The sequence below is a fragment of the Erithacus rubecula genome (assembly GCF_903797595.1).
Source record: "Erithacus rubecula genome assembly, chromosome: 15".
In the NCBI taxonomy this organism is placed as follows: domain Eukaryota; kingdom Metazoa; phylum Chordata; class Aves; order Passeriformes; family Muscicapidae; genus Erithacus; species Erithacus rubecula.
The window spans coordinates 13,661,023-13,681,818 of NC_136667.1; the positions used below are offsets into that span (position 1 = coordinate 13,661,023).

General features: G+C 36.1%; 1 long non-coding RNA gene across 1 annotated transcript in view; it reads right to left on the reverse strand.

The window, feature by feature from the left end:
• Nucleotides 1-20,796, reverse strand: part of LOC306808299 — a 114,127-nt gene that overhangs the window by 84,920 nt on the left and 8,411 nt on the right. Inside the window, exon 2 of the long non-coding RNA XR_013775957.1 lies at nt 18,919-18,977. This is a non-coding gene — a long non-coding RNA (uncharacterized lncRNA). The remainder of the gene's footprint in view (nt 1-18,918; nt 18,978-20,796) is intronic.

Consider the following 20,796-nt stretch of genomic DNA (forward strand, 5'->3'; position numbering starts at 1 on the left):
AGCAAAAAAATTTAAAAAGTAGCAAACAAACAGTAATCCTAAAAAAAACTAATCTAAGAAGAGTAAAATTTTTTTCTAATTCTGGCCAAGATTGTAAAGTACATCCATTTTTGGTATGTTCTTAAAGAAGTACTCTACTTCAGGAAAATAGAGATTCCAAAGAGAACTGTGGCACCCTGGGGAACTGACGCTATTTAATGATTGGGAGACTTCTCAGTCTTTTGCATTTAACCCACCTTATTGTACTAACCTGTACTGTATCCCCTTGTAGAGGTGCAGCTTCACCTTGAGATATTATTTTTTTTTTTTTTAAGATTGGCATTCCTTTACTTCACAAACAATTTTTGCAAACTTCCTTATCATAGAATGCTTAGGATTTCAAATTCAAACATATAGGGCATAAATTTTTTTTTTCATCATTTACCAAAATACAGTTAAACCGGTTTTGTGAGTTTTGACAGGAGTCTTTTTATTTTAATAGGGTTCTAGTGGTCTGAAGAAGCAGACTTGCAATGAGCTGTAAGAATCATGTTGTCAGATGAATATACATCAACAGCTCAGCTAATTTAGCTAAACAGCTCTTTTGCTGTTTTCTGACACCTTGTCCATGAAGGAAACATAAATGATTCCTCACTTTGCTTCCCAAGAGGAATTTTCATTTCATTAGAAAAAGTTCATTAAAACCTGAAAAGAAATCTACTCCTTTTTTTTTTTTTTTTTTGCTCAAAACATCCCTCAACAACCTACTGACAACCCCAGAAACAGCACAATTGTTGGATTAACATTTTCAAACTGAACTTAGAAGTACAGCAAACTTCATTTAGCATGCCAAAAACTGTGGATACAGAACAAATACATCTTATGTGATGGCAAATTACCCCAGACTTCATCTCAGAGGCTGGAGAGGCCACTTTGCACAGCCTCCAGAAGGAGGGCCCTCTATCCACTGCTGTGCCATGTGGGCTGGCAGCAGCTTGACCCATTTCAGTGCACTCTCCACCTGCTCCCAGACTCTTCTGAGCACCAACAGGACAGGGGTAAGAGGTTACCAGACTTTGCAAGTGACAGAATATCTCTCTTAATTCCAAGCAAAAGATATTTTTTGTAAAATTACCTCTGTAAGTGTACTCATTAAATGCAGCCACAGATTTCTGTCAGCTTGGATAGAAAGAGAACTTCAGCCACAGTAAAATCTATTACAGTTCCTTCCCAACAGCTGCTTTAGTAGAAGAAATTTTTAAAACTATATCATGAGGTCTACTCTCAGTTACATATATCATCTTCCTGACATTATTGCTCTGAGCAGAGCTCCTCAAATGTAAATTGAGAACATTTTAAACCTGTGATTCTTTGTTAAGACCTAGGAAAGTGTTAAAGCAAATTTGAGTGTTATAAAAGCTATTTAAACCCCAGTATATTTTGCAGAACATTTCCACCAATATTTCAGCATTCAAATCTTGTTTTCAATATTGATACATGAAAGTTCTGATTTTTTTTTTAATTTATCATAGCTGCTGGTGTCTGAGCTAGTTCAGTGTTGTGATATTTATATTTGCTGAGCACAGCATGGAACAGCTCATGAAGACACAAATGCAATTGGATTTCTGTTCTGAACAGCTCCACTACATTTAGGTACTCTGTATATTTCTGATTTTTGCTGGCAGGGTATATACCTATATTTTTATATATATGCATATATTTAGATATATATACATAAATATATGTGTGTATATATATATACACACACACATTTATCTGTTCTTGGGCTCTGGCTCCTTAGCAAGGGCTCTCAAAGGCCATGGTTCACTATCTAACATGAAATTTATTACACATCAGAGTTAAGAGTCTGTGAGATGACAGCCAGTGGATTAATGAAAAATCTGCACTGGATGCAGCTCAGATTTCAAAAGGTAAATGATAGGGAGTTAAAGAATCTGGATCATCCAAGCAGGGTCACTGTATTTAGGAACACATCCAAGTCTCAAAATGGTGAATGAGATTGTCTTTTCATCCAAGTGTTGGCCTGGAGTTACAGAAGTACACCATATTTCTTTTAAAAGAATGAAAATTACTGAACTGCATACAATTTTGATGAAATCTAAACCTCATTAAGCTGCTGCTTATGAAGTTGATTTGACCTAATACGTAGATAAAGCTCTAAACCCAATGAATACAATCACAATGTTGTACAGAAGACTGCATTAGAGTACTTTGGGATTTGTTTGGGTTTTAGGTATTCCATTCTCAATAAACTATTGGACAGTGTTGGTCCACTCAATCAAACAAAACAGTAGAAGACTTATCAAGTGCACAGCCTATTTTGTTAGGAATATTTTAAAAGCTAATTACTCAGTATCAGTCAGTCCAAATCCATCTAGCATCAAGAGCTTCTAAAAAATTCTAACTATGAGTAATTTTATAATTATGACAATAATGTATGACTTTTTCAGCAGCTTAGTTACCCAGATGAAAATATCCAAAACATGTAATCAAAGGCAAGTTATGAAGTGTGTTGCCATGTGCCTTTTGAGCTTAAGAAAATTAGAATAAGTGACAGGAAATGCTTGCCTCATTTATCACTGAGAGCATTCTGTTGCTACAATAAACATGAAACCATTTAGAAGATTATGTGAGACAAGGTTCTGCAAACTTGGAGCAATAAAAAAAAATAATTGAAAAGTCATAAATGAGAATGCTTTACCTTGAAAAAGCAGTCTCCTGAGACCTTATTAAGGCTAGAAACCCCAGGTATCTGCATGAAGTCAGTAAGCACACCCTGTTATATTTTATCACAATCACACTGGTAAGAGTTACTGCTGAAATTTTATACAGCAGCAAAATCAAGATGTCTGGGTCTTTAAGGGTCCTAGGGACAAATAAAAATATAATTAGTTTGAAAGATTGTCACAGATTTTTTTCTTTTTCTTGATGGAAAGTGTCTTATAGAAAAAATGTTCCCAGGATTTTTTTCTCATTTATGCTCCTAAATAAAGAAATAAATAGTTTTTTAAATACATTTTTAAAAATGAACTATTTCAGCTCTCTTGGAAATTTACCCTCTTCTCAACTGGTATTTTTATCATTTGTCCCTTTATCATAAATAAAAGAATATATTAAAACCTGAATATGTGATTAAACAATTGCTGACAATAGCAATATTGTTGAAGCAATAGATTCAACAGTGCAAGTGTGCCTGGCAGCATGTCTTAGACACATTACACTTGTGCAGGAATTTTGGATTAATTTTCTTTTTTCCTTGATATTCACCTGGGAATTGATAATCAAAAAGTCCAAGGATGTTCAGGTTCTCAAAGAAAGCTGTGGAAGCACAATGTGTTTTCTTTACAGAATAGTAGTGGATGGGCTCAGTGAAAGAATATTCATGGTACAGTTTGTGTACTCCAGAGCCAGGACTGATATTTCTTCTAAAGCATTCAAAGCACTGCCTGGCTTCAGAAATGGCAGCCAACATGTTTGAGCTTCAAAGAACTTCCATTTTTGCTCTGTATCAGGCCCTTAGACCTTGTGGCTACATTGGATCTAATCTAAGACTTCCTATATCTCAGGTAAAGAACAGTCTCTATAAACAAACCACAAAAAAAAAAACAAAACCAAAAGCAAAAAACCAAAACCAAAACCAAAGAAACCCTAAGCTCTTGAAAGCAATCACACCACTTTTCTCAGCTGTGTACATCCCAGTACAAGCAGCTGTCACATTTTCTTTTGTAACTGCATCTCCAGTTTAAATACTTTTTGGAAATCTGCCCTTAATTACCATTCCCCTTTTGTTTTCCAAAGTTATTTCTTCTCAACTTTTATCTCTTTCATCAAATTAAAGTTTCTTGGGACAAAACAAAACAAAAAAATACTTTAGTGTCTCCTGGAGGACTTTTTTTGGGTGTCAAATAAAAAGAAAATAACAAATAAGCAATTCCCTTCCTTCCAGAACATGGCTAAATTTATTTAAATTACCAGCAGGACCCTAGAATTGTGCATGTCTCTAATCATTCAGCTCCCTCTGCATACCTGTCTTCAGAACTGTCACATTTCAGAGGAGGCACTGATGTTCATTTTTGCATGTGGTTACTGTTGGGTCAATTATCCCAGCTATAAGTCAGTAGAACAAACTACTCAGTGTGAAGAGAGGCAAAAAACACATTTTGGGCTGTTAAAATTGTTGTTCACCTCTACTATGTATTACCAACTTATCTGAAGCAATGGCAACAAAAGAGGGAAAAAAAAAAAAAAAAGACTGAACTGGCAGAATTATTTTCCTCACAAATGTTCAACTATGCTTGATGTTTTTCTAAGCAAAACCAAAACCTACATGGGAGTGGGAACTCCTGCCAGAATGTGCTGCATTGAGTCTATTGAAATGAGACATCAGGGGGTTTTTATTAGCAAAATTACTCTTATCTCGAAGATTCACCTTCAGAAAGAATAGGGAGGAATATTTTTAGTGCTAATTTTCAGTCAGTTGCTGTCACTCTCTTACTTTTATTGTGTTGAGAAGATGTTCAGTTTATTCTTTCACTCTTTTGTCTCGCTCCTTGCAAAACACTGACAAGCCGTGTGGGAAGCAGCAGCAAGAAAGAGAGGGGAAAAAAGCCTACAACAAAAACCCACCACAAAAAGCCAAACTCACAAAATATCCACAAGGTAGACAGCATTTTGGCCTAGACTTAAAATCTTGGGGGCTATGGAAAGGATCTGCCTTGGTGAAACCAGCTGTGAGATTTTAGTCAAACAAACAAAGCAGTTGAGTTTCATATCAAGATTTAATTCAAGCAGTCTCCCCAGCTGTTCCATTGGAAGGGAAATAGTTCTGCTTGCAGAAAGAGTAGGCTAATAAAACCTCACACTTTAAGGTGCTGTCCTAGGAACAGAGGCTCTGCAGTAGTCAGGACTCAATCTTTGCCCCAAACTCATACCTAATAGGCAGAATAGAATTTGGTTTCTATTATCCTAGCAGAGCCTTAGGGAATGAAAAAGGTTCTTTCAAAGTGTATTACTACTAGCTTCAGAGGAGCAATAAAAGAAAGGATAAATCTGACTGATCATCATCAGTTATGGTGGGGATAGTGCCATTCTCATCTGCAGCACTTGAGTCACAGCCCATCCCATGCTTTCCATCTACTGAAGAAGCAGGAGATGATTCTCTTGACAAAGCACTGTTTCATTTCTCTCCACTGCCCATGTCCTGAGATCAAAGTGATCAATCAGAGTAATGATCCATAACTAGAAAGTAAGGAGTTCTAAACACAGAAAACAGATTGACAGGCTAATAAATAAAATAACTCTATATCCTAAATCTTTATTGACCAGGGGGATATAAAAACCCTTCTTGCTTTGCTCTTCCTTGCCATATTTTTTTTAAATCTCTCTGCAACAGAAAAAAAGTATTAGCCTCAACATAACCACAGCAACAAATATTTGTGGAGAAACAAAGACGAGGATATCCCAGACTCTTGCAAGCTTCCTGCACTGTAACTTTTACAGTTTTAAATTCCCACAAATACAGTGATATACATATATCTGTATACTGTTCCCTATAAAGCAGATGCATAGTGTCTGCTGTACCTGGTACTGTCCCTTCTGTGCCTCAACTGCTCCTTCAGCTCTGTTAAGAACCACTGTGGCTATAACAGGCTCCTTATTGATTGCCTAAACGTAATTCAGATTGACAAAATAAAAAAAAATTAAAAAAAAAAAATCAAGGAATTGCAGTCTGTAATCCATTGCAGAGTGATTCCAGTGTGGGAAAGAGTCTTCTTTAGTATACAGCTGAACTCTGCACCCCCACCTAATAGATGCATCTTATGCTCAACTTGTTTGTCTGCAAATAACATATTATGAGGACCACAGAAAGACAGCCCACCAACATTAGGGAAAAAACCCAAACAAGCAAAAAGAAAAATCTTAAAATTCACTCTCAGCTAAAAGGCCTATTTTGTGAAAAAGACAGTAATATTTAAAAATTTAAGATCACAAACAAACATATTAAAACACATTTCAAAACGTTATTATTAAACCCACAGCATTTACCAGCACCTACCACACTGTGGCATCCTATGATAACAGAGTATTTGACTGTGTATTCAAAAGAAATTAACCTCCAAACGAACAGAAACACTCCTGATAATCTAATGCAAGATATGTGGATAAATTCTGACCTTTTAATAGCAATAAACCTAAAGTGGTAGATTTTGCTTCTCTCAGAAGGCTGATTAAATTATCTTTTAATTAAGAACATTTAATCTGCAGCATTTGCAGTTATCTATAAAATGTTTCAAAGTTGTCAAAAAATTAAAAAACAAAACAACAGTCCAGGGTATTGACAATGAAAAGAAATTCCTAGTTAGAAGGAAGTAGAAAATTACTATCCATGTAAAGGTCATTTGGCTGTACCAAGTTATTCCAATCTTTCAGTTGTGTATTATTCATACTGCTGTCTACAATTTTCTTCTAAAATAGTAATCAGCATTTTGTTTTATCTTTGTAAAAAGAGAGATTATTTTATAATGACAGCAGAAATGTTACTGCATTTTCTGTATACAGAAGTCACTAACATCAGCTTAGATACTTTATGGTGGATGTTGAATGGTGTTAGCATACATTGAAAATCCAAAATTATGCAGCAGAGCTCCATTAATACATAAAGATTTTTATTATGATTAATGGTAGTTTAATGCATACTCAAGGAATGAAAAATAATTTGTCTCACATAATGGGTTACCACCTTGTCAGTTCAGGAGACTCAATTTTGCTGTGACCTTCCAATAAATGCAAGTGAGTCACAGGTTCATTAGCTACATTCCTTGTATGACCTAGAAAAATACAATGAAACTCCAATTTTCAAGTCCATCACTGGTCTGTTACAAAGCCTTTTTCGATTTCTGGGCTGAATGCAATCATGGAATGAATATATATGGGAACAGGGGACTGACCAGCCAGAAGCACCCAGTTCAGTCTTCTGGCTTTTCAGTCAGGTACCAGAACATCTGTTGTTCCAGGTCATTAATTTTGTAGTACATTATTCTTCACAAGGAGATATAGGTATGTGCACCTCCATTTTTAATGGAATGGTCTTTGCTGTAAGCCAGCTTTCAGAGGAGTTGGGCTGTGCAGAATCCTCTTACACCTCAGTACAGCAGGTCTAAAAAAGCCACATCCTAAGCCTTTAGTTACAGGTAATGGTTTGAAGGCTGGATAATTTGCTCAGGTGAGGGGTTTTGTTATCTCAGGTGCTGTAGATGGGTATCACAGACCTATGGATTCATTATCACAGCTGGAAGAAAATTACTTTTAGGGAAATGGCTTGTCTGAGCTATCATACCTAATGCAGTGTGGATTCAGACAAGGAGGGCTGACTGGACTGGAGGAGGAGCACACTTAGATCTGCCACCAAGAGTTTGGAAATGTGATGTGACACATTGTACATGTGCTGCAAAGTGGCACGATGGCAAGTTGGTTAGCCAGGAAAATAGAAGCCTTTTTCCCCTGAGGCCTGCTTGACATCACATCATGAAAAGCTATTAAATTGCTCTTGGTTTTATTCAGTGCACTCAGCAGGTATACAACAGAAAGGATAAAAGATTATATCCCAAATGAGACACAATGATCCTTCTCCCGGTGTGCAAATGATCTCTGAAACTTGCTCTGTGATGAAATTTGAGGTCACTGAAAACTACTCCAGTCAGCTTTGAGCACAAAATCAGGTTCAAAAGAGTGCATCTATAATGATGAGATGCTCTGCCCAGACCAATTAAATACACATGCTCAGCATCACTTCAGTTTCTTCCATACAGTTGTAGTGATTCACACCTTAGACTCCAGGGGATGGCAATTTCCTCAGGAATCTTGATTTCAGTACATTGCTTTGATAAGACAGAGGCAAAAAACATACCCAAACACCCTACCCTCAGCCCTTACAAAAAGAAAGAAAAAAAAAAAAAAAAGTTTGAGTGTATGAGAAAGACCTTTATGATAGGCACAGAAAAATGCTCCAACCGCCCCCTGAGCACTGGGTAGAGTTAACTAAGTATCTGCCTACACTATAAGCTTCTACATTATTTTGGGGTTTTTGTGACTGTTGGGGTAAGTAGAGCCACAAAGATGGAGAAGCCTGGGAGCAGATCTTACATCCACAATCTGCACAACTGCTTCATTGTCTTGATCTGCTTGGATTACTAAAGCCAAAATCCCCCTCTGCTCTCCATATAGTCAATAGGGTATCTTGAGGCAGGATATACCCATTAGCACCTTTTTCCCATATACAGAGAAGGTGGCTCCTGGCAAGATTTTCCCCACTTGATTACTGTATTCAATATTACTCAGTCAAAGAAGGCTGAGTTTTCCAAAGACATCCAAAAGATCTATAAAACTTAGGAAAGATTTTTAAGAAGTCCTCAAAGTGAGGCATCTCCCCAGACTAGGATCTTTTTTTCTGTGAGGTCTTATTTCCTTCTCCTTACCTTGTCTTATTCCATTCTTTATGTTTCAAAAGTTTGTTACACTCACTTAACAGCTGTATATCCTCTGAATGTATCCCAGAGTCTTTCAATTCAAAAGGGAGTTAAAAATAGTCACCCCAAATCTTTACCTTGGGGAAAAAAATCTCAAAGGTTCAAAAAACAAATAAGCTTGAGAGAAGACTTTCTGCCACCAGGTCGTATGGCCACATTCTCTATTCATGCTCAGTGGAAACTACCTTTAAATGATCTCACTAATTTAAAAAAAAACTAAAATATCATCAAGAATAAATAGATTCAGGCAGCAGGAGATGTCTCTGAATTAAGATACTTTACAACAACCACTAGGCCATTTCCTTCTTTTTTTAACTTACTGTTGGTTTTGCTTTGCTTTTTGAACAGCAATCATCTGAATTTTAGCCCATGCATAAAAATATTCACCACAGTCAGAGAATCAGGAACTTTACTTCTATGTGCTTTCCATTTATCAATTACATGTTTTTTAAAATCCACAAGAGCATAACCAACAGATAATATGGTTACAACAGTTCTGTCACTGTTGAGAAATTCAGAAAAAAACAAGACCAAATAGGTCCAAGATATGGTTTCTCTATCAGGAGGAGGGATCTGAAAAGAATCAAAAATGCATTAGGAAGGGTGACATGTTCGGTAAATCGGAGGCAAGACAATTCCTGTAAATCATGCTATATTAAATTTAAAGCTATCCAGGATATAGACAACAGACTGTTCTAGCTGGGCTCTTTAGATTGACATCAATTAAGACTGTGTATTTGTTTTTCCCTCTTACTCCTCGAATATGTCATGTCTTCCAGCTTTCAAGTTGTTTTTTCCAGCTGGGGAGAGAGAAATAATCAATGACTATATCAAGAAGAAACATTCTACCTTGGTCAAAACTGCACTTCTCAGAGAACAGCTCTTTAGGTAGCTCCAAAATTTCTCTATTTTGCTGACTTCTCTCAAATTGAGCAAACCAGTGAAAATTCCAAGCTAAGCTGTTACTTTAAGAAACTTTGTGGAAAAGAAAGGACATTTGTGCCATACACCAAAGTGACCTTCCCAGTGTTTATTGTCAGGGAAAAATAAGGATCCATAAAAGAACTAAGACTTCCCTGCGGCTGAGGTGAAACAAACAGATTCTAAAGCAGTCAGAGTAATGCATCTTGTCCTGGGGTTAAAGCAGCCTTTTCCACTGGCAGCATGGAGGGAGCACAGATGTGTTGGTACAGAACAGAGACACTGCCAAAATGTTCATTTTGGTTTGGTTTAATCCCCTTTACCAAGTCAGTAATTATTTTTGCCAGGATCTGATCACTAGTAGACAAAATAAAGAGTTAGTATTTGATAAAATTCTCAGTGCAGTCCAAGTGACACAAGAGCAAGAGTGCCCCACGCAGAGATCACTGCTCAGACACTTTTATTAGGGGGAAATTTGCACTGCCTCCCTAAATCCTGCAAGAACAGGCATGATTTACCTGAATGAGATAGAGTTTTGCAGCTTCTCTTCTGTCACTCCCAGGCAGTAGAAAGCAGTCAGTAGCATAAGCAGAGCACAGGAAATTCTCTAAACAATCTCAGCCTCCCAGCAAAAAGCAGGAACACACTGGGTTTCCCTGAATGACTCGGTGCTTAGGGCAAGTGCACAGGATGTTGATAAAATGAGAAGCTCTGGGGGTCTTTGACCCTCTGTGCTCTTCCCATTGCAGTGATCTTGCCCTGCTAACCCTGGATCTCATTGAGGGGACACCCCAGCATCACCATCCCATGGCCCAGCAGCACATTATTTATAACCTCCGACAGATTGGATGAGCAAAGCCAGAGATTACTGAACACAGCAGATCATAGAAGACCGCTTGAAAACTTAAAATGATTACTGAGACAAAAAGAAGCTTTTTAATTCAATCTATCTTTCTTGCCTAAGTCAAATTAAGGCTTCATTCATAATCCCATTTCTGGGTTTCCAGCCCAGTCACCCAACTCCACTTAAGAAAGACTTTTTTAATTTTCGTTTTTTTATACTCCTACCCTTTATTTCTGACATTGGTCTCATTTTCAATTGTTCCTTGGTTGTCTCATTAAAAAACTTAAAAATTTCTAAAGGAGTATAGTAATAGTCACATTTTCAATTATTTAAAAATAACTAAAATAGTACCAACTGTGAGCAACAAGTCCAGATTCTACTGTATCATCTTGAGAGATTCATAGTAAAAGCTATTTCAGTCATTGCCTGTAGAAAATATAAGATATTATTCAATTCAAGTATCACTTGATTTAATAGAGAAAAAAAAAAGAAAATAATTACCAAGATTTGTGCTAATATTATGTCATCACTTTTATATTAAAATATGAATGGAAACACTAAAGGAAAATGAGGAGGTAGCTCTACATGTATGTCATTGATTTTCCTATCGACAACAAGAAGTCTTTTTTTCAATATTCCTAAGAGAGAATGACACTAAAATCTTCATCTGAAACAATAATAGACAGATGCAAGTTAAGAAGCCATCACAGGATTTCATTATGTCTAGCTGCTCATTTTGGATCTCCTCATACTAATCACTAAAATTGACAGCAGAAAGAAAAAGTTAAGATAGTGCAACAAGAAAACACGAGCTAAATATTTGCAGATTCAACTCTTTGAATGAAATGATAGAACCCTGGAAAATATATATCCTATTTTACAAAAAAAAAAATTAAACAAAACAAACCAACAGGCAAAAAAGACTAAACTAAGTTCATCTTGTGGCTAAGATTGAGTTCTACAGAATATAAAACAAGATAGAGCTTTGTGGTCAAGGTATAAGCCTCTGAAGATATTGTTTAGTAATCATACATCTTAAACTGCATTAGTGTTAGCTTCTGCATCTATGGATGCCTGTTGCTACTTAATTTTAAAAGGTTTGTAATCTTATAATGAAACTGTATTTTTGGCCAGCCACAAAGCAGAATTTGATTTGAGCATTATAATGTAATTAATAATGGATTTTAGTGTTTCATTTGAAATAATTTATTCAGATTTGAAAAATATACTGGATGTCTATGATTGCATTACATAAAAAGCAAATAAACTACATAATTGAAAATTAACCACATGGATTATTTGTCATAAAATAGAATTACTTGGGAGTTCAGAGATTGGTCCCAAATTGGTTCCAGTTTGACTCCTCTTTAGTCACTTGCAGCTCTCCAACAAGACACAAACTGTTGTTTGATTTTTAGTCACTTTTACAGTGCTGGAAAGGTGATTGGAAAATTTGGGTCCATGGCTCTCAGACTCAAAATAGACATCACTTTGGTGGGCAAATACCAATACTGTACTTATAGGAGCCTTCATAGACTGCTGAAGAAACAAAAAAAAAGAAAAAAAATAATTAAAAAAAAAAAAAAAAAAAAAAAAAAAAAAAAAAAAAAAAAAAAAAAAGAGGAATTTCATGGCCTTTGGAGATGCACAGTATAGAAAATGCAATTGTCCTGATTTCCACCCACAGGTTTTGCTGTTTCAGATATCACCCCAAACCTGAAGGATATCTGGAGCAGTGATGTTTTGATGCACTGTTTCTGAAAGCACTCTCCATATTCTCCACCCAGTGCTCACCCATGTCTGTAATAGCACCTGGTAATTAGGAGATATAATGGGCAATTTTCAAAGTGTGACCCAGAGTGCTCACAGGAGAACTGTGTGCATTGCCTGACTGCTTTGGTACCTGCAGTGGGAGCAGAGCTCCCTGTCAGCTGGTGCTGCCTCTGAGGGAAGGTGAACAAGCACACCTTGTGGTTGTTTAAAGCACACAACAGAGCTGAAGGGGGTGGAGGAGGATCAGGACACCAGGCTATGGATAAAGGAGAAATACAGCTCAGAGTAAGGAGGAATCTGAGACCATGCTGAAACTAAGACTTCATTACCTCTGCTGGTGGAGCTTCTGACCCAAAATAAAAGAAGGAAGACAGCTCTTCTGCTTCCCTTCTTGTCTTTGTGTGCACTGAAAAGCAAGTCAAAAACAGAGCCCATGGCAGCAGGTCCATGTCCTTCTTATGCTGGGGGTCCCTGAGCTGGAGGCAGCACTGTGGGTGATCCCTCAGCAGAGCAGAGGACAGGGAAGAATCCCCCTATAACCCACTGCCCCTGCTTGGGAAAGGCTTTTCCCTGGGCTCTCAACCCCCAGCTCCTCCTCAGGGCTGCTCCCCAGGAGTTCCTCCCCCAGGCTGTTATTGATATCTGACATTGGTGTCTGTGTTGCAGCCCCTTCAGTAGAAAACCTTGCCACATAAACACAATGCAAGGACAGAACCAAATACCTTTCAGCAAATTTTCTCTCCCCTGCCCAGCTGAGGAAGGAGAGAGACAGAATGGTTGGTGGGTACCTGGTGTTCAGCCATGGTCAACCCACCACAGTCCTTTTTTCTTGCCCACTTCTTCTGCCTCATCCTTTAATGGATAAATCTCCTTTCCATGACCTTCCAATCTGTCAATCAGCATAATTGTGCCTGGCATATATTTTGACCTTTAAAATTCATAGGTAAAATAGCATTTTTAATTCAAAATAATTCCTTGTAAAACCTTGCTCTATTTATGAGGAAGGATCTAGGCTATCCACATCAATATTTTATAATGTGTTCTGCCAAATTAATGAGAGACAGATTAGTCATGACACTCTACAGAAAAAGCCTATTTGGTTTCTATGAAACCATTCATCAGGCATGGTATTATGATGAACAATACATCCAAATGTGGTGCCAGAGGACCAACTGTAGCAGAAGTTCTATCCTTTCATTTTTTTGTGTAATTCCACACTGTATAAAGATAATTTGACCCTTAAGTGAACAGCAGATTCATGCAAACTTGTTCACTGAAATAATCTTGCCAGATTATCACCAAAACTAGAACTAAGGAGATTTTATGTATTTCTAGTTTGCTTTAAGTCTTCAAGTCCCATCAACTTTTTCACCATTGCATCACCCAGTACAGAACCACAGAACTTACTGGATATATTAGATTCTAATAGGGAGCCCTCCATGCTTCCTGTTCTTGGCCCCCTCTGCTCTCCCCTTGAATTCATTTTCTGCCTCTGACCTTATACATTTATATCCCCTCCAACACATTGTCCTAGTTTACACCTGAAGTATCTGCAGCTTGCTAAATTAAGAAAAATTATTATAATGCACATACTGCAGCTGTCTTGAGAGTCTGTACAACAAAGATAATTCTGTGACTCTCATCATTTTTAACAACTCTCCTACTGGTTTGTGGGTCTTTATGTGCTCATATGCAAGCATTATTAAAGATTTGATTGCATGCCATTTGAAACCTCTGGGAGAGCTATTGTCCAGCATCTGACACTTCATCACTCATGTAAGGAAATGTTTCCAATGCCATTCAATGCAATTGTGCTGCTCAGCTGATATGGACAATTGCATATTTCCTTGTAGACCAAATTCTCTTCCTGGAGCTCAGTGAAATGCAAGGCAGAACTAACAGCAACGTGCTTAAAAAAAAAAAAATAACCCATAAAACGTGCAAGTTTGAACAATTTATTCCTTTCAAAAAGTATATATTCAGTGAAAGGCCTGAACGGAAGGTCTTAGGAAGGTAAATTAAATATATTACCTTCCACAGCTTTGTTTTTATTCTATATGGAAAAGTGGCCATTTTAACAGGATGAAAAAAAATATGTAAGAATATATCTATTAAAGTTGAAAGTAAAATTCAACTCTAATTATATTTGTATGCTCATGACTTCAAAAATTTTTTTCCATCTCTTCTGATCCTGCCTGATGCTGAATGATCTGAGTGAATAGAATACAAGTGCTTCTCAGAAGTACTTGCAGCTTTCTATACTTATTTTCTATATGATCTTTGACTTTGGTAACAGAGATTCAAATTCTGGTAGGAGATGAGAAAATATGAGCAAATGATTAAAAGCACCAGCACAATCCAAATTTGCATCTGGAAAGGCCAAGTGGTAACTATTGAGGTCTATAGGTCCTATGTGAAATTTAAGGCATTAGAGAGTAAAGTGGCAGAAAGTTTAGAACATCTTTAAAATGTATTGCCTTTTGTTTAATTACATTTTATCCAATATGTATTACAAAACTTAGAGGGAATGCCATTGAAAGAAAACTGGAGGAGAAGTAATAGCTCTTTGGCTCAGAATCACTGATATTAGGATTCACAAAAATCTACAGAAAGCAAGAGTATTTGCAGTCTGCCTGAAGGCAGATTTTATGACAGCACTTAACATTGTCCTACTACAAATCATCACAGAAACATTCACGTTAAAATTCTTTCTCAGTTTCTGCAGGAGAAAAGGGGCACAGAGGAGCCCTCCCTCCCATAAATAACTGATAAGGGCTAGAACTATTTGCTAGGAAACCAGAAATTTTTCACTTAAATATCTATATTTCTTTTCAACACAGGGTCTTTACAAAATGACTTTTTATTAGCACAGAGGCAGTGTTGGAGAGTGTGCACACTGGTAGCATTCCTAAAGAATAATGTTTGGTGATTAAGCAACTCCCCCAGCTCAGATTTCAGGATACCCTGGCCAGAGGGGCTAATTCCCTAAGGAGTCCTGAGCATTGCAGCCAGCTGCAGAATCTGCCTGCAGTGGAGACAATGGTAATGCACAACTTTGAATGAGCAAAGCTTGAAGTTCTTTCCCAGATGAAATGCTACTGTGCACACAGTGTGGGACTGAGCATAAGAATTACAATAAAATGCCTTGGCTTTTGAAAGGAGCAATTTGTTTCAAATTTTTTCTGCAATAATATTCTTAAGACAGCTTTTTACAGTTGATATTTGAGGTAGCATTTCCTCTATTAAGACAGTGCTGGAGAGATTGGAATTGCTTTTCTTCATAATTATTACATAGTTATTTACAGATTCACAGATTAATAAATTCCACATCTCCTTCAGGGAGCAAAACACTAAAAACATTCCAGAAATTTCCATTGAAAGGAAACAAATCAAAGCACCATATTCTCTTCTATGCCTTCCATCTAGAAAGTGTGATCTTAGAAACTTTAGGCTTTGGGGACCATAAACAGACAATCAGGTAATTCTCTTCCATCACACCAGTCTGAGACTCTTCAGGACACCGAGATAATTCACAATTTCTGAAGTCATTCTCTACACTCATTCCTTCTAAGAAGTAAAAATTGTGCTGACACAGCTCTAGAGCAAATTCCATAAAGTACTATCCTGGAGGACTAAATTACCACAAGAATTTACAGTTATCCCTGTAAAATCTGTTGTAAGAGAAGAAAAACAAAGATTAAAATCTTTTTTCAAGCTTTCTCTACAAATCTTATCTTTGAGGCACCTGCATTCATAAACAAGATACCACATCCCCCTTCCCTTTAGAAACCTGTGCAGGAAAAGGGAGCTCAGCTAGAGAAAAAAAGGACAGAAAGGAAAAATAACTTAAGATCCAAAGATTTTAATATCCCTCTAAGAGACAGGAAAATTCAACTTGACCTGAAACCTCATGCTGCAACTTAAATGGTAGTCTTATTACCAGAAAAATCCTTTGCTAATATTTATGTTTTGACTAGATAATTTTCTGCAAGGATATAAACCAGACAAATCCATTTGTCCTTCAGGCTGATTATAAGAGAAGGTTGGGGACCTTGCTCTAATGCATTTAGATAAAATACTGTCACATCCAAAACTGTCATAAATCACCATCATTCCACACACCTTAAGTAAGATAAAAAGACTACACTATCTGAACTGCTGGTCTGTTCTCCTTATATGTTCAAACATTTTTCAGTTTAATTTATATATTGACAATAAATTTCAACATGTGAAATAAAAAAATGGACTACAGTTCCCCACCACTGACTTCATGATTGGGATAAGCAGTATTTTGAAATACTGTCAGAATCATTCTTACAAAATGAACCTTTGGCAAGCCTTCAACATTTGTCAAATGTCAATTTAATTATTTTTGGTTCAAGTGAGTAATAAACATTTTTCATATGCTAAAATACAGTCATTTCAAAATAAGCACAATAACTAACTTACAATTTGAATAGATTCTGTTAATTTCATTTAAGAATGGAAATTAGGTTTTTAGTTCTCCTAATTCATAAGGATACTTTTACTTACAAAATTAGAAGAATTAGAGCATTAAATGTTCCTGAGAAAAATTAATTTATAATTTTAGCCAGGGGCATTTTAAGTGATCATTTGCAAGACAATAAAATGAACAGAAACAAAAAACATTTTTATTCAATTCCAAATTATCAATTTCCTACCATTAAGATTTCACATTGACATAATACTTGCCTTCTGGCTCTTTTCTAAGTCAATTACATAATCTGCATTTGACAGAAATAAGATTTGACTCAGATACTGAAATTTCATCAACATAAAGATGAAATTATATCTTAGTGAAAGCAAAAGCAACTAAGGTTTTTAATAAGACAACGTATTTTGCAATGACTTGTTTCTTGTGCATCTTTCCCTTCCCAGTACCTTGATTACCTTCCCAATGTTTGATTATCTAGTACACTGCTCTGGTTAAGACCTTTTCTACACTCTTCTCCCATTATTACACAGCTAAGGAATATATTCCTGACAAATATTTAATTAAGTTTTTCCTAACTAGTTCCTCTTTAGGTACCTTAGTTTATATTCAGTTGCAAGTCAGTGAGAAACCATTCTTCCACTTCTCTGTGGAAGAGAAAAATACTTATTTCAGTACTTTTTCTAGAGTCTTACCAAAATAAAATAAAATAATGCTTTTTCTTATTAATGACATCTCTTAACACTGACTTCTTAGCTGTCTAGTCATGGAAGAATAGACAACCACAAAACTGGATCATAGAGTGCAATTAATGCCAACATCCAATCAATAGAAAAGGACCTTGTAGAGAAAAATAGGAGTTATTTCTTTCAGCACTTGCTTTTTCTTTGATACCATAAAAATTCTCTAAACACATAATATACTAGTTTCAGACACAAAGGCACTTTTAAGTCACCAGCCCCAATAAAAGAATAAATCAGAAAAAGACTCCCTTGACAGAGAATTTGCCTCACTGGGAGGCCAGAGAGGCCTCCAGCAGCTAAATGGTATTAATGGCTTGAAAATTCCAAGACTGACTCTCCAGGAGAATACATCTTTGAACTATCCAGCAATGATACTGTGTGATTAATAATCAAGAAACATTAGGAACACCTTATAATAGGAATCATTCTTTATACAGGAGCAATTACAATTAATGTGATTGCAAAAATATTGGGAAAAATAACTCTTTTGTGGTACTATCTGCTTCTTAGATTTTAAACAATTGTTTCCAATAAGAAAATTTTTGCCTATTATCTGCTTCAGTGATTCAGTCTGCTTCAAAGCATTCTCCAACTCTTTTCAGTAAGGTACCAAATCCTGCCCCTTGAAGACCCTCATTTGCTCCCCCAAAATAAGCCTACAGACACTGTCATGATTAAAAATGTTTATCAGTAGCATCTCAAGTATAATGAAAACCTAAGAGATTTCCCTTTCTATTTTCTCCTAATTGAAAGAATGTCCAGGGCAGAGTTTGTGAGTTGCAGTTCCATGAAAGATCACAACACTACTCAAATATTTTTGCATATTTCTTTTGCCATCTACTTGATTTTGGAAGTATTTACATTGCTGAAACCAAAGACCTAGTCAAATGCAAAGAAAGGAAGAAGTAGGTGCAATCAAAACCTGGCAACAGAAGAAGCAAAAAAAGCAATAATACTTGACTTATTTACAAGAATGACATTTTGGCCTTTGACAAATAAAATTCCATCACTTAAAAAGTGTCTTTAAGAATAATAATGAACAGGTGAATGCTGAATAATGTCAAAGCATGATAGGCTTTGCCCTATCTCAAAATCTGTCCTTTTAGGTATTTTGGAACTTTTTTGCCTAAAGTGGATTTGGACCATAACTGGAGAGTCTGGATCAAAAGCAGGACACTAAGGAGAAGTTTCAATAATGCTAAATTGAATAGTTAAGGTCACTTTTTATGCAGATAAGCCATGAACAGAACTCAGCCTTTTTCACAGCTAATTCATCTCAGAGCAGACACTTTAAAGTGAGAAAAAAACCCACATAAATTCTAGTAGAGTCATCTTTTTGGAATTTTTTGTCTCATACATTCAAGATTCTACATGACATGTATCAATGAGAAGTTACTTTTTTATCTTTCTAGCATATTTCCTCTTGAACACACATTAAACCTAAGAGAAGAAAAAGCTCCTGTGAACTGTGTTAGAGAGTGCTAAGAAGAGCTTAGTAAATATCAGCAATGTAATACAACTTTAAAATGCAAGGCTAGAAATTTCTTTTAGAAGTGTTGTCTTGTATTACCCAACTTATCAATCATCATATGATGCCTTAAACAGGCAGCGTCAAAACACATCAAATAATATCTTCTAAGTCATTTATATTTTACTCACCAGGAGGGAGTTCTTTGAAGACTGAGGGCTCTGAAGACACACAAATTACTATCTTCAACCTGCAATAAAGCAGGCCTGAGATAGTTTATCTCTTCTGCATATCCTATTTTCAGGAGATAGGTTTAACATTTGAAATACTGGCTCATTCTAAGAGAGCTGCATACAGTGGCAACAAAAAGCACTAGACACAGATATGGAAAAGAAAAAAAAAATGAAAAGGGCAATGTAGACAACCTGCTGCACCTGCACTGCATTTGGAAATTTAGCAAGCAATGCTCTCTTGTAAGGATCTTAGTTGGAGGCCTCTCCCACACAAACTCAGGGGAATTACTTTGCTCCCCAACCTAGCCAATAATGGCTAGCACCTCATCTTGCACAGTTGCCTGTCAATATTCCTTTAAGACTGTTTTAGCACACATGCAGGATTAAATCTGAAAGTTCACAGGCTTTATTTCTGTAAGCTTACTTGTCAAATATAAAATCCATATAGTTCTATATTAATTTTTAAAATTATATTTCAGGACAATGCATTTCATCATGTTGTGTTTGATTACAATATTCAAAACTGAGCACTGGAATACAGTGTTCAATTAAAAATATTCAAAACAAAGAAATTTGAAATAATATTTAATGATTCAGTTTTTTCAGACTGATTTTTCCCATCCCATTTCATGGAAAATTTGAAATCTGATTTTATGCTTAAACAAACACGTCAAAAATTTCTATGGGTAATCTTAAAAATTTTAAAACCTGAGGCAAATATAAGTACTTTGAAGCTGAGGATTCCTAAATCCTTTAGACAGCAAAGCATAAAAAATAAAGCACATAAGAAAACAATAGTGTAATTATCATTTTAGATTAGAACCTTCTAGGTCTGCTCTCCACAGTTTGTTCTCAGTTACAATTCAAATGCCCTCCTTCCTCTTCCTCTCATCTGCATTTTAGTCTGCAGCAATGTCATCACCTTCAGAAATTCATTTCCTTCAGACATTGTCATTGTGGATAAAAATTACATATCTCTAATTTTTTATGAACACAGGGAAAATAACCCCAAGCACTGTAGCAATTAGTTATTTTGGAACCTTTAAAATAACAATAATGAAAAATAAATTAAAAGCTCTTATTCTTTTATCAGAATACCCTTCACTAGCAAAGGAAGAGTATCACTCAGGAAGCCCCCATTTCCATTAGATCTAGCCACTGAAAAATGCAAGTTTGATTTTGAACTTTAAATTTAATTGAATTTGCTGCTGCAACTGCATGAAGCACATCCACATTATTTCTTATTTAATTTAATCTGATAATGATTTGAGTCCCTGAGTCCTACACCAGTCCCTGCAAAGCTTGTCTTGGCCAACAAAAGATATTCTTATTTAATATATCACTTTGCTCATCACTCTCTCCTAACATGAATTGTGCAATGTTACTGATTTGGAAATGTTACCAGTTAACTGTCTGACTGCCCCTTGCCAATAGGAAGAGAATTTTTCCAGTGAAAACTATCTGAATTTAATTGAATCTTGGGCCATTTCCATTCTCCTTGACTGTATTATCTACCTTCAACTAGGCTACTACACATTTTCAATCTAAACTTTTCTTAACACTTATATATGCAAAATGAAAAATACAATCAAGGGATTATAAAGTTTGCATATTATTTTATGAAGTAAAAGTCTCCTTGCTAAGATGAATGTTTATTCTGTATGAAATAAAAGGACACTCCTAAAATTTTAATTTCAGATATAAATCGATACTGAAATTTTTATATGTTGGCCATGCTGCCTGCATTAGGCTACAAAGAACTCAGAACTTCAGAGAACAGAATTGATGAATGGGGCAGAGGCAATCAAATATTTTTCTCTGTTTATTATTATCTGT